Genomic DNA, 12,111 nt, shown 5'->3' on the forward strand with positions numbered 1-12,111 from the left:
TCCGCCGCATACCTGCGCCTAAGGGGGAAGAGAACAACAAAAGGTGAGCAAAAGGAACATATTGAGGAAAGCCAGATTTTCGCCATAAGACTTACCTGATTATTGTTGGGAGAATCTTTCCTCATCTCGGGTCGGCGCCGCTTCTTCGACAGTACCGTACCCCGGCCCCTATGGGGAAAAAAAGACACACGCATTAGTGGGTGAATATAAGGACATCAAAGGAACCACCCATCATAAACTCACCTGAGTTTACCTTTGGCGAATTGTTTCCTCTACGCGAAATCTTCACTCAGCACCTGTGATAAAAGGGATAAGAGACGGACTACTGAATATATAGGCAAATAGAAAAGGAGGCCAACCCTTGAACTTTTACAACAGTATACTTACAGCACCTTACCAGGAAAGTCAAGTAAGCTTGGATCCTCACCAATCCGAACACCAGTGAAGTAACTGGATATAATGGCACCACTGCACCAGAAGCAGGATGGAGAGCTCGTCCTTTCAAACCTTAAGGTGAGAGTTAACAGGGAATTTCAGAGGTGGTCTTAGGGGAGTGAAAGAGGGAAGTGGGAGGCCGACGCGCTACTCTGCAGGTAGTTAATCCCCTTTCTCCATCTGCAGAAGGATTCTCCTGTGAGTCAGACAAGCGAGATTTGGGGGTCCTGTCCAGTCGGTCTTCCGAGTTCTGCGCATCACCTTAGAAGAGGCCGCAGCAGTCCAGACCTGGTCAGCGTCTCCGTGGGAGTCAGGTGAGCGTTACACACATCCACCAGTCATCCATTGTGGGTATTCTATCAGACTGCCAGAGCACTAGAGTAACAATTCTCGCAATCAACAATATAGCTGACAGCATGCGCCTCACTTGCCAGTGGGCTCCAATTTCAGTGTCAGCCCACAGGCCCAGGAAACATACAGATGGCTCCATGGGGAGTGAGGAGTCGGTAATCCCATTCAGCAAGCCCACAAGTTTGAACCAATATCATTTTAGCTTGGGGAAGTGCCAGCATATGAGCATGTGTGTGCCTGCACTTCCACATCTCTGTCAACATAAGCCAATGTCATCTGATCCCATGTGCTTCATCCGCTCTGGGGTAAGGGAAGTGTACCCTTGTTTCCCTGTACTGCACATTAGGGATTGTTTTATGTAACCCTTGCCAAAACCTGAACCTTTCTAATTGCAATACTATGCCTGTAGATCTATCAGAAGGAGTATATTTTTTTCTCAAGGTCTGTCATGGGGCATAGAGTTAACTCTTTATTATGTGGCTGCTGGACTCAATGCCTCAGCTGCCAATATTGGTACTGCTCCCATTGGTCCAAACCAAATGTCACCTACAAGACTCAACAGCTTGTCTTTGCTCAGAGACAAAGGACAAATATTCACAATCCCCTTCCCTCCACTTGTTGAATCCCTTCCTGTCAAACCTGGTTGAAAAATCAGGATTGAGATGTATAGGGGTCTGCCGGGATGGGAACATTGAGATCTAAACTAGAAAGTATAACATCTGAAACCTGTAGAGTGGTCCTAGTCATGGGGTATTCATACAGGATCTTTGGGCAAATCCAGGGTGTATATCTACTTGGACTTGGAAGAGTACAAGGAGTCAGAGCAGCTGCTGAATGGTAGATTTGGCTTCAGTCAGGTTTAAAATAATATCATCAGTGAACAAGTCTTTCTTGTGCATATTACATCTTTAGCAGATACCATGAATGGAGTCATTCATCCTAATGTTTGCAGTAAGGGGCTCAACTGCTAGAGTAAACAACAACAGGGAGAGCGTATACCCCTGTTTGGTACCTCTAGAGGCACATAACCCTTATGATAGAAAGAAGTTGGTTAAGGCCTTTGCAGTCGGGAAATAATAAAGCACAAAAACTCTGCCAGTAAAGTTATCCCAGAGCTTTGCTCTGTTCCTCACTGATCTGAGAAAGGACAACTCTACAGGATCAAATGCTTTCTCTACATCTAGGGTGAGGATCATGGCTGGCACTCAGGTCTTATGTGCAATGTCAGTCAGTCCTAATACTTTCCTAACAATGTCCACTCACTGACTCCCTTTGACGAACCCCACCTTGTCAGATCAGATCAGGAAAGGTAGCACCCTTTCGAGCCTCTGGGCTAAGATCTGTGTTCGGCACCACTATGGAGCGGTACGATGAGTAGGAGGCAGTGCCCAGACCCTCCTTGTGGATCAACAAGATCCTTGCTTCCCCCAGGGTGGCCGACGTGATACTGTATGTCCAGAAATTGTTAAATAGTACATACAGGTGGTACAAACACTCGGCCAAACACAGAGTGTTTGGCCGAGTGTTTGGTCCACTGTTGCTACACAGTGCACAAACCCTTTTTCTGCTGCTTTGCTGCCTGGTCGGAGTTGGAAGGGTTTGACTGCATGCCAGTATCCATTGACTATCTGTCTGACTGCAGTCTCTCTTCTCTTTCCACACCACCTACCTTCTAGAAAGCACCCGCCTACAGCGGAGCATAGGTGGAGTGTTTGGCCGAGTGTTTGGTCCAACATTGCTACACGGTGCACAAAACCTTTTTCTGCTGCTTTGCTGCCTGGTCGGAGTTGGAAGAGTTTGACTGCCTGCCTGGATCCATTGACTGTCTGCCTGACTGCAGTCTCTCTTCTCTTTCCACACCACCTACCTTCTACAAAACACCCGCCTACAGCAGAGCGTAGGCAGAGTGTTTGGCCATGTGTTCAGCCGTAGTATGGCCTGACTGCTAACAGCCGAGGAATCAACTCGACCTTGGCACCCATTGACACCTTTTGTCAGCCCGGGTAAGCTTCAACTATAATTTCTTACAACCTACAGCTCAGCCTTCAAACTGTGCCCTATATGCTGACGAGGTGTTTACACTTTGGGTAAAAAGACTGGAAAGGAGTCTTTGGGGAGACTGTTGGGAAACCCTCCCTTTGATCCCCAAAGCCCCCAATCCAAAAAACTCTGACTACACTGAGGAGTCAGACTGTGTAATTATTGAGGCAGAAACAGCTTAACAGTCTTGAGCCCTTGGGCGCCTGGAGGTTGTTGGCTCCCGTAGACTTGGTCTACATAGCACTTTCCCTTCAACACGCTGTTACCAGCTGCTACCAATTTACTAATAACACAAGCCCTCAGAAAGACTATGGCAAACATGCAGGGCCTACAAACCCGCCTGAGGGGAAAAGAAGAACCAAGTCCGCCGAATCCACAGTGGAAATCAAATAACAAAAAAACTTTGGATCAGACCCTATTCAAGACTGTACAGAAACACATTACAGCCTCCACAACAGAGTCTACCAGCATGACAAAGACAAGCCAAGTTGCAAGTTCATTCTTAAACACAGTGTTATCTATTGATGACAACAGAGACCCTGTATCTACCCCCACCCCTTCCACTTCCGTTCCCCTGGCACTACCAATAACGCCCCACGAATCGGAACAAACATTCAATCCTATACAGACAGCCCAGCTCATGAAATTGAACAAGACAACTCCTGACATTAGACTTTCACCTACCTTGTTGCAGCCGAGTTCTGAGAGTTGCGGGGACACCTGTTCTCTGCCACTGCAGCAGTATTGCTGGATCGGGTGTTGGCCGGGTCCGGCAGGGAGGAGGGGGGGCGGTCCCTGGTGTGCAGAGGGCAATGGTGGAAGCGGGTGGGGTGAGGTGGCGAGTGGCCTCGCAGCTCGAGACTGGGCAGGTACCATGGTGCTTCCATCAGATAGTCAGAGAGAGAGGCCTGACGTGGGAGGCACGGCTATGTTGGAAAGTGATTCATATCCTGCACTTGGTAAATGCCCACAGCCGACAGACTCTCTTGAGGAAACAGGCAAAGGACAATCTCAAAGTTAGGCAGAATCACCTGCAGTACCCTTGGGGACCACTACAGGCAATTAGGACTACAAGTGTAAGCACAATTTCACCTTTGGTACAAGCCCATACTACACAGTAAAGTGGTAGAGATGGCTGAGTAGCCAGACTTATCTCAAGAGTTTAAGTGAGCAGTAGAACACGTTACACAAAGGACCCACCAATACAGTGATTCAAGTAAACACTTACTCAAGGTTTCTCAGTAAAAGAATATACATTTATTTACTCAATCATTTAGAAAACATTATACTAGCATAAGCAGCTCAATATCGCACACTAATACACCACATAAATCCAAACATAAGTAACTAAATAAGTTTAGCTCAAAAATGAAGTGTGAGCAAAATGGCACTTAAGATACTTAGAAAAGGGGGGAAAAGACAAGGTTATAAGAATAGACAGCCCAAATACAACCATAGGCAGGGCAAAGGGTTTCAGTTAAATACAACCAGCAATTCTTCTCAACATGCCTGGGCCAAAGTCAATGGATCAGAGTCTTTTGTATAGGATAGCACAGTTATGGTATATAACAGTTAAGTCTTTGCCACATATTTTTAAAGGATTTGGCTAGGCGAAAAGTTTGACGAATGTTTAGGGAAGGACAAGCCTTTGTAGTTGAGGAAAGTTTCATGCACTTTCTCGATGGCTGAAATGATTTCTGGACCGCGTTTGCACAGTACCTTGAAAGCTGTAGCTGAGGCAGTTGTTCCTGGCAGTTCGAGCAGATCTTGCTGATCCTGTGCTTCAGTCATGGGGACAAGAAGGAGGACATCAGGAGGTTGCTGCACTCCCCAGGGAAGAAGCCAAACGCTGTAGCAAGACGTCGGTTTAAGGTGTTAGTGCCTTAAAGTCCCCCTGGTTTCCTTCCCTCTGGCTATCCGGTTTTCAACAGCACTCTGATGAGAATTTGACCAGAATAGGACAGTGTCCAGGCAGCTTGCGAGTTGGTTGTTCCCACCAAACTCAAGGGAAGAAGTTAACCTTGAAGGGCTTCTCTGTAGTCTGAGTTCCAGGCAATTCCGACCTGCAGCAGGGCTTCACCGGTCGTCCAGGAGTTGCAGCAGTCCTCTTCCTTCCTCTCCTCTTCGGTTCTTTCGTTCCAATGTTCCAATGGTCGACTCTGCTTTCCAAGTCCCAGAGACCTGCTTTTAAACAGCTTTCACCCATTCATTCAGACTGGCTGTCACTCACCCAGCAGGGTGGCTGTCCTTACCAGACAGTCAGACAGCCAATTACACCAGACTGCATTCAGGTCTCCTAGGAGACTAAGCACAGGGAGTTTTGGGCACCTCCCTCACATCATGTCCACCCCAGACACTCTGGCTCCAGTGGAGGGCTTCAGCATAGAAGCCAGCCAAAGAGCATCAACAAAGGGACCAAACCTGGTTTGGCGCACAGAGTTACACACAAGAAGGACTCTTCCTAAAAGAAATGGCGAAAAAAGATGACTGGAGTCTGTTTTTACAGATATGGCTGGGGGGGCCATATTGAAAAACATGGCTACCCCTGATTTTGAGCTACCGTTGTTAGCGGTGGTGAGAAATCACGGTAGTTGATGTAAACCACTTTCACCAGCCATTTAAAGGTAACATTTTACTGTTACATGAGTGTTTAGACTCAGGGGAAGCTAAGCAACCCCTCCAGCACTCTATAGTAAGATAGGGTGCGCTGGGTCAATACATTTAAAGAGACTAGTAACGTCAATTTAACTTTACCTGTTCTGACAGACAGTAGTTATTCTCAGGGAAGGTAGTTAAAAGTTTGGGGAGTCTGAAAAGACACCCCTTTGCCACTGTACTGAAGGTGATGTGTGACACACAGAAAAAGATGATGCCACTGGAGTTGTTTTAAAACTCCATAACCAAATAACACAAAAGTACAACACACACAAAATACATGGAAGAGTGGGAAAAAAAGGCTCACACTCTTCCCAGGTAAAGAAATTAAATCCTAGAAATCCAGCAAAGTTGCTGTGGTTCTCTAAAGGTAAGGGAAATTAGCACATTTGGAGAATTCTCCCTAACACTCAGGTTTTCGATCGAAGTGTCAAGAATACAAATGACACTGAAAACCCAGTAATCAGTCCCTCTTTAACAGAAAATTAGACTGACAGGACTGCCAACTCAAAGGTTCAATCAGCAAATTGCAAAGAGAAAGCGATGCGTGCAAATAACCTTTGGAAACAACTACAAATGAACAAAGGGAAAATGGAAGTTCAACAAACCCCTCAAATACCACAGATCCCTTACCGCACAGCACGACTTTCACTTGATATCACGGAAATCAACATGTTAATGAGCCCACATGAGAGAACTAGAGAGGTAGAACCTGCACAAAACCTCTGGAATGCTCTACGCTATACCTCAACGCCTATTAATAAACTTAAAGAAGAACAATTCTTCCCACAAAACAAAATAGCAGGAAATAATCAGGAAAAAAAAATTATAATAGGCAAGGTGACTTTGGTAGCCAATCCGATCTACCTGAACAGACTCAGGAAAATAGTACAAGCATACACTGCTGATGTAACCAACTGACTAATCACAATTTGCCCCATAGTGCAACAACAATGCTGGATTTGCAAAACCTTTTAATAGCAACAACATCCCAATCTTTAATTCCATTTATAAAGATGAATGAAGCCAATGTGGATGCAATAAAAGACCAGGCGACACTTATTGGTCTCATGCACACCAAACAAATCCACATTGAATATTTTATTTTGCAAGTTCAACAACGTTTGGATGTAGAAGCGGAAAATAGCCAGGTGTGGCAAATGAGACTACCAGGGATAGCAAGCGCAGATCGAGCAGACAGACATCACATTACAATATCAATGATGTCGCTCATGAAAGAGATGATGAAGACGGTCCCGATACAAACAGAACCACAAAGACCTGAGAATGGTCCCTCAACAATAATAATGGTAGCCCAAACAGAGAAAGAGCCTATCCCAAAATCAGCCCCTATGTTAAATAAAACAAAACAGGGGTCTAATTTAGAAAAGCACAATGTGAATAAGCAACAACCTTTTGACATCTTTACTCAACCAAAAGACTCCCAAAAGATAAAACCACTAAAAGAACCTGCGAAAAGACGAAAACAACGGCAGACAGGATCCCGGGCATTTTTGAGGAACGTAACCCCTTCTAGCCAACAGCCTCCACTTTTCCAACAAAAACACGGGAACCCAACAGATAAATCTGACATGATACCTGTATTGGTTCTGGCAGATGATGAAACGGCTGAATTTCAAGACCCACGACCGCTGCCGCAAGATGAAGGAGCAAATCAGCCAGTCAAATTAATGAATCTCTCCACGTACACTGAAGAGATGACAACAAGTGATGGTGGTCAAGAGATTGATCCGAATACTACTAGAATGATAATACTGGATCAATACCCAGCAGCACAATTGGTGTACCCTGCTGATACAGTACTTTCATGTGAAGAAATTTCCAATGAAGATCTAGGAAGCTCTATAGTCTGCATAACTTTGTTGCATGACAAGACACAAGAACACCAAAAGACAAATCAATCATGACACGATCCAGAAGTCAAAGCTCTAACAACAGCACTACATCAAATTTACATCATCAAGATCCAAAATCCACACACCTGAAGATGCTGATCTTTCTTGACCCCAGAGAAGCACAAGAGAAGCATATAATCTCGCTTTTCCCTCAATTAAAACAAGCAAAACCCATAACACTGAATAGAAAAAAAACATTCTACGCCTATTTAAGGCTATTCCAGAACTAAAAGAAATAACTATGAAAGACTTAAAATGTGTAAAGTTTGTTAATGAAGACCACTTGGATATAGTCAACATTGAACTTTACAATCCAAGTACAATTAATAAGATTCTAAAAATGAAGAAACAGCTTGATTACTTAGGCTTCCTTTGTGCCCTCGGCTCAGAGACTTTGCTTGAGAGACAAAATCCGGATCAGGAAAAGGCCACCAAAATAATGGAAGTCAAAGCACAAACTATTTTTCTGAATGGTCATGCAGAGTCTCCATAAGCAGTGAAGACTCAACGATCTACCGAAGCTACAAACGAAATGATAGAGAAAAAAAAAGGTAGTGAATTGAGATATGATATTCACCCTATTAGGTGAGAATTATACGAAGAAGAACACAAAGACCTCCACTACACACCATCATATTTGTAACAATCAGCAGAACAGGACAAAGCGGATTGTACATTATGCTCCTGGAACACATGTGGACATGGACATCTCTTCATTGAAGCAAATTCAACACTAGTAAAGAGCCAGTTTGTTTTCCTGCAAGAAACCTGGTTCTTACAACCACCAGAATCCGAAGGCTTCCTAGCTCACCTAAATCCAGCTCGGCAACAATCGAGAGGCAGACCATCATCTAGTCTACTCACATTAATAAGAATTGACTCAGGATGATTATCAACAGCCTCTGTTAATATGAACCCATGGACTCAATATACAATGCTGCAGAGACCATCTAAGCAAACAGACGGGAACATCCGCTCTTATAAAAAATCCTACCTAATCATATTTAATCTGTATTGGAACCCAATTGCCATCAATGAAACCACCTTCGTGGATTCGTTATTCACAGAAATTGACAATTTTCATCGTCCCGCCATAATAGTGAGTTTATAGCATGTGGAGATCTGAACATCCATATATTCGACAAACAAGGGTACCAGTTGGACAAATGTGATCTCTCAACAAGAGCAAAAACTTGGATGAAAGAAATGGCACAAAGAAAGATGACCATGACAGGTAAGCCCCAGGACCCAAACAAGCACATTTTTCCAACATGGGCGAAGGATGACTCAAAGGCAATATTAGATTAGATTTTTGTTTCAGAGGGAATTGCAGAAATAATCCAACAAAAAAATATAATTCCATCAAAGATGACTGAACATCAGATATTGATACTCACCTGGTCAGGCCAGGTGAAGGTTCGGTCCATCCAGCCTCTACCTCTAATGGAACTGAATGAACAACACTCAAGACTCTGAATTAAGCCAAATCAAATTGAGGACATTGCGTATACTTTTAAATATACAGAGAGAGAAGGGCCTGATAAGCTAAATTATGTATGGCTTCTCGACCCTTACTAGCAGCAACTTAAAAACAACAGAAAATCAGTTAAAATTCATAGTCATCAATTTAATTGCCTAATTCAAGAAAAGAAAAGAACATTACGAAAAACTGTGAGAGAGCTAAAGATTGATTCCAAAGAGAACTCGAAGCAAATAAACACAGCTAAACAACAATATCGAAACCGGGTAAAAATGTATAGAAGTACATTATACCAAGAAGATGTGGAAAAGATTCTAGCAACAATGAAAAACCGAAATACACATGAATTTTGGAGTCTGTTAAATGGAACGCATATGAAACAACACTTTGCGATACAGTACATTCCAGAGGAAAAATGGATAGAACACTTCTCCGAGTTGTACAAGAAAAGACCACAACCGACAATAGAGGAAAAAACAACTAAAAGGGAGAGCTGGCAAATAAATTGGGATAAAAAAGAGATAATAAATATTATCAAACATCTGAATAATTTGCAGGTCCCAGGCCCAGACAGACTCACAAATGAACAAATAAAGCAGAAGCCAACTAAGTGGGCAGATATCCTCATCGAAACCCTCACACTAATCAACAAATATAAACAATTTCCAGACACATCGAAACAAGCCACGATTATTCCCATTTATAAACAGGGTAATAAAGAGAATCCACTTAATTATAGACCTATTGTCCTGCTGGATCCCCTGGGAAAAATATTTGGTACATTGCTACTAACAGAGCTGTGTATGTGGGCAAGGAAAACAAACCACTTTGTGCCACGACAAACAGGCTTTGTGCAGAGAGTCAGGAAAAACATCAACTTGTTTTTGTTGAATCTCATCAAACAGGAAGCTATAACAAAAGAACTACAATATGGGCAGCATTTGTATTTGTATTTATTTTATTTATAGAGCGCACCAGGCCCAAGGGCATCCGGGCGCGTGGTTTAGTTACAACATGGCAGACGGAGCAGTGCAATTACAGTTTAAATTACAGTTTAAAATGACAGTCACATTCACAAACATATATACATAATGCAATTACGGGAGCAGAAGGTTATAGCCTATGTGCATGAGGTGAGGCAGGTGGCTAGCACATGGGGGTGGTTGGCTAGTAGGTGATGGGTCTTGGGTGGTTAGCCAGGCTTTGGCCATGTTTTTGAATCTGTGGAAGGAGGGTTCAGATCTTAGCAAGTTGGGAAACAAATTCCAGAGTTTCGCCGCCATTACTGGGGAGCTGGTTCCACCAGATATTTGAAGGTTGAAGCGGGGTATAGAGAGGCAGTTTGTCTGAGCAGTTCTGCAAGGTCTGTTAGTGTTGTGGAGGGTGAATCTGTTGGCTAGGTAGGAGAGTGCATGGTTGGATAGGCATTTATGAGTGAGAGCAAGTGTTTTCAGTGTAATTCGTTGAGGGACGGAAAGCCAGCGTAAGTTACGTCTGGTGTCTGAGATGTGTTGGTTCCTAGGGATGTTGAGAGCTGCTCTAATAGCATTGTTTTGGATGATTTGTAACTTGTTTAAGTTACATCTGTTGGTGCCCAAATAGAGGGCATTACAACAGTCAATTTTTGACAGCACGAGAGTCCTGGCAAGTGGGACACAGTTGTCTGGTGATAGGAAAGGGCGGCTAGCTGTAATGAGCTTGCAGGTGTATGCCGCTGCGGAGGATACTGCATTTGTTTGTCTGGCCAAGGATAAAGTAGAGTTGAGGTAAATCCCTAACGTTTTAGTGTCCTTAGAGGCCTTGATAGTGTTACCATCAATGATGAAGGAATTAAACTCAGAGGCCAGTTTGGATAGTTTTTGATGCGAGCGAGAATGAGGAGCTCTGTCTTCTCGACATTCAGACAGAGTCTGTGTTGCGCCATCCAGGCTTGGATGACTTGGGAGATGGCATTCACAGAGAGAGAGTCGGCGACATAGTCTCCTGAGATTGGGATGAGTATCTGGGTGTCGTCAGCATAATTAGTATATGTGACACCCAGATAGTCCAAAATGTCAAATAGAGGTTTTGTGAACACTTTGTACAACGGGGGAGAGACACAAGATGCTGCTCCTAGGGGAGAGAAGACACACATCGATCTATTGTCCAGGAATGAACTGATCCAGGCTGTGGCTTTATCAGAAAAATGGGTTGCTAGTTTAAGGTGCCGGCACAGGATTTGATGATTGATGAGATCAAAAGCCGCAGAGTGATCGAGAAGAAGTAGTAGAGCAAGTTTACCCTTGTCTCTTAAATCTTCGATCTGTGTTTTGAGGTCGATAAAGGCAGTTTCGGTTCCGTGACAGGGCCGAAACCCAGATTGCCTTAGACCCAGGAGTTTATTGGATTCAAGATAGTCTTAAATCTGTAGGTATGCAGGTTGGTCAAGGATTTTTAGTAAGAACGGCACTGTTGTGATGGGCCTGTAGTTCGTAGGTATATTGGCATCCAAGGTTGTTTTATTTAGGAGCAGGATAACCCAGGCATCCTTCAAATTGTCCGGTACAGTCCCTGAGGAATTGATGAGAGTGGTGATGAATGGAGCTAGCTCGTGGGCCGCTTCCTTGATGATGGGCGCTGGGCAGAGGTCACCTTGGCAGTTGGAAGGTTTAAAGCTATTAATAATATTTTCCACTTCAGTGATAGATAGAGGTGAGAAGCTGAACGGAGTCAATGAATCTGGGATAAAGTTGTTTATAGTTGGGAGAGAGTTGGGTTGCAAGTTGGATGTAGATTAGCCTGTTTATCATTGATTTTGACTTGGAGAGTGGCTTACCAAGGAGCGCATTTTGGATATTAGTGCACCAGGTACTATCTTTGATGGAAGTGTCAGGTGCAGTGACAGGGGTTTTCAATTCTTTCAAGATTGTGAAGAGTTCTTTAGTATTAGATTTAGCTTGCTCAATGCGTTTGTTGTAAGTTACTTCTTTCGCCTAGAGTATAGCTTCCTTAGAATGAAACGTAGCTAGGATGATGCTAGATTTATTAACTTCTGTAGGGTTACTCTTCCAATGTGATTCTGCGATTCGTTTTTCTTTACAAAGATTTCTTAGTTGGGGTGTAAACCAGGAGTTGAGATGAGCTTGTGGTTTAGTTTTTCTCAGTTTAGATGGGGCAATGAGGTCAAGGGCTTTGAGCATAGTATGATTGAAGGTGTCGACCAGGACAGTAGGATCTGTGCATAATAGCGCTTGT

The sequence above is a fragment of the Ambystoma mexicanum genome, chromosome 5p (genome assembly GCF_040938575.1).
Source record: "Ambystoma mexicanum isolate Mex_15411 chromosome 5p, UKY_AmexF1_1, whole genome shotgun sequence".
NCBI classification, from domain to species: Eukaryota; Metazoa; Chordata; class Amphibia; order Caudata; family Ambystomatidae; genus Ambystoma; species Ambystoma mexicanum.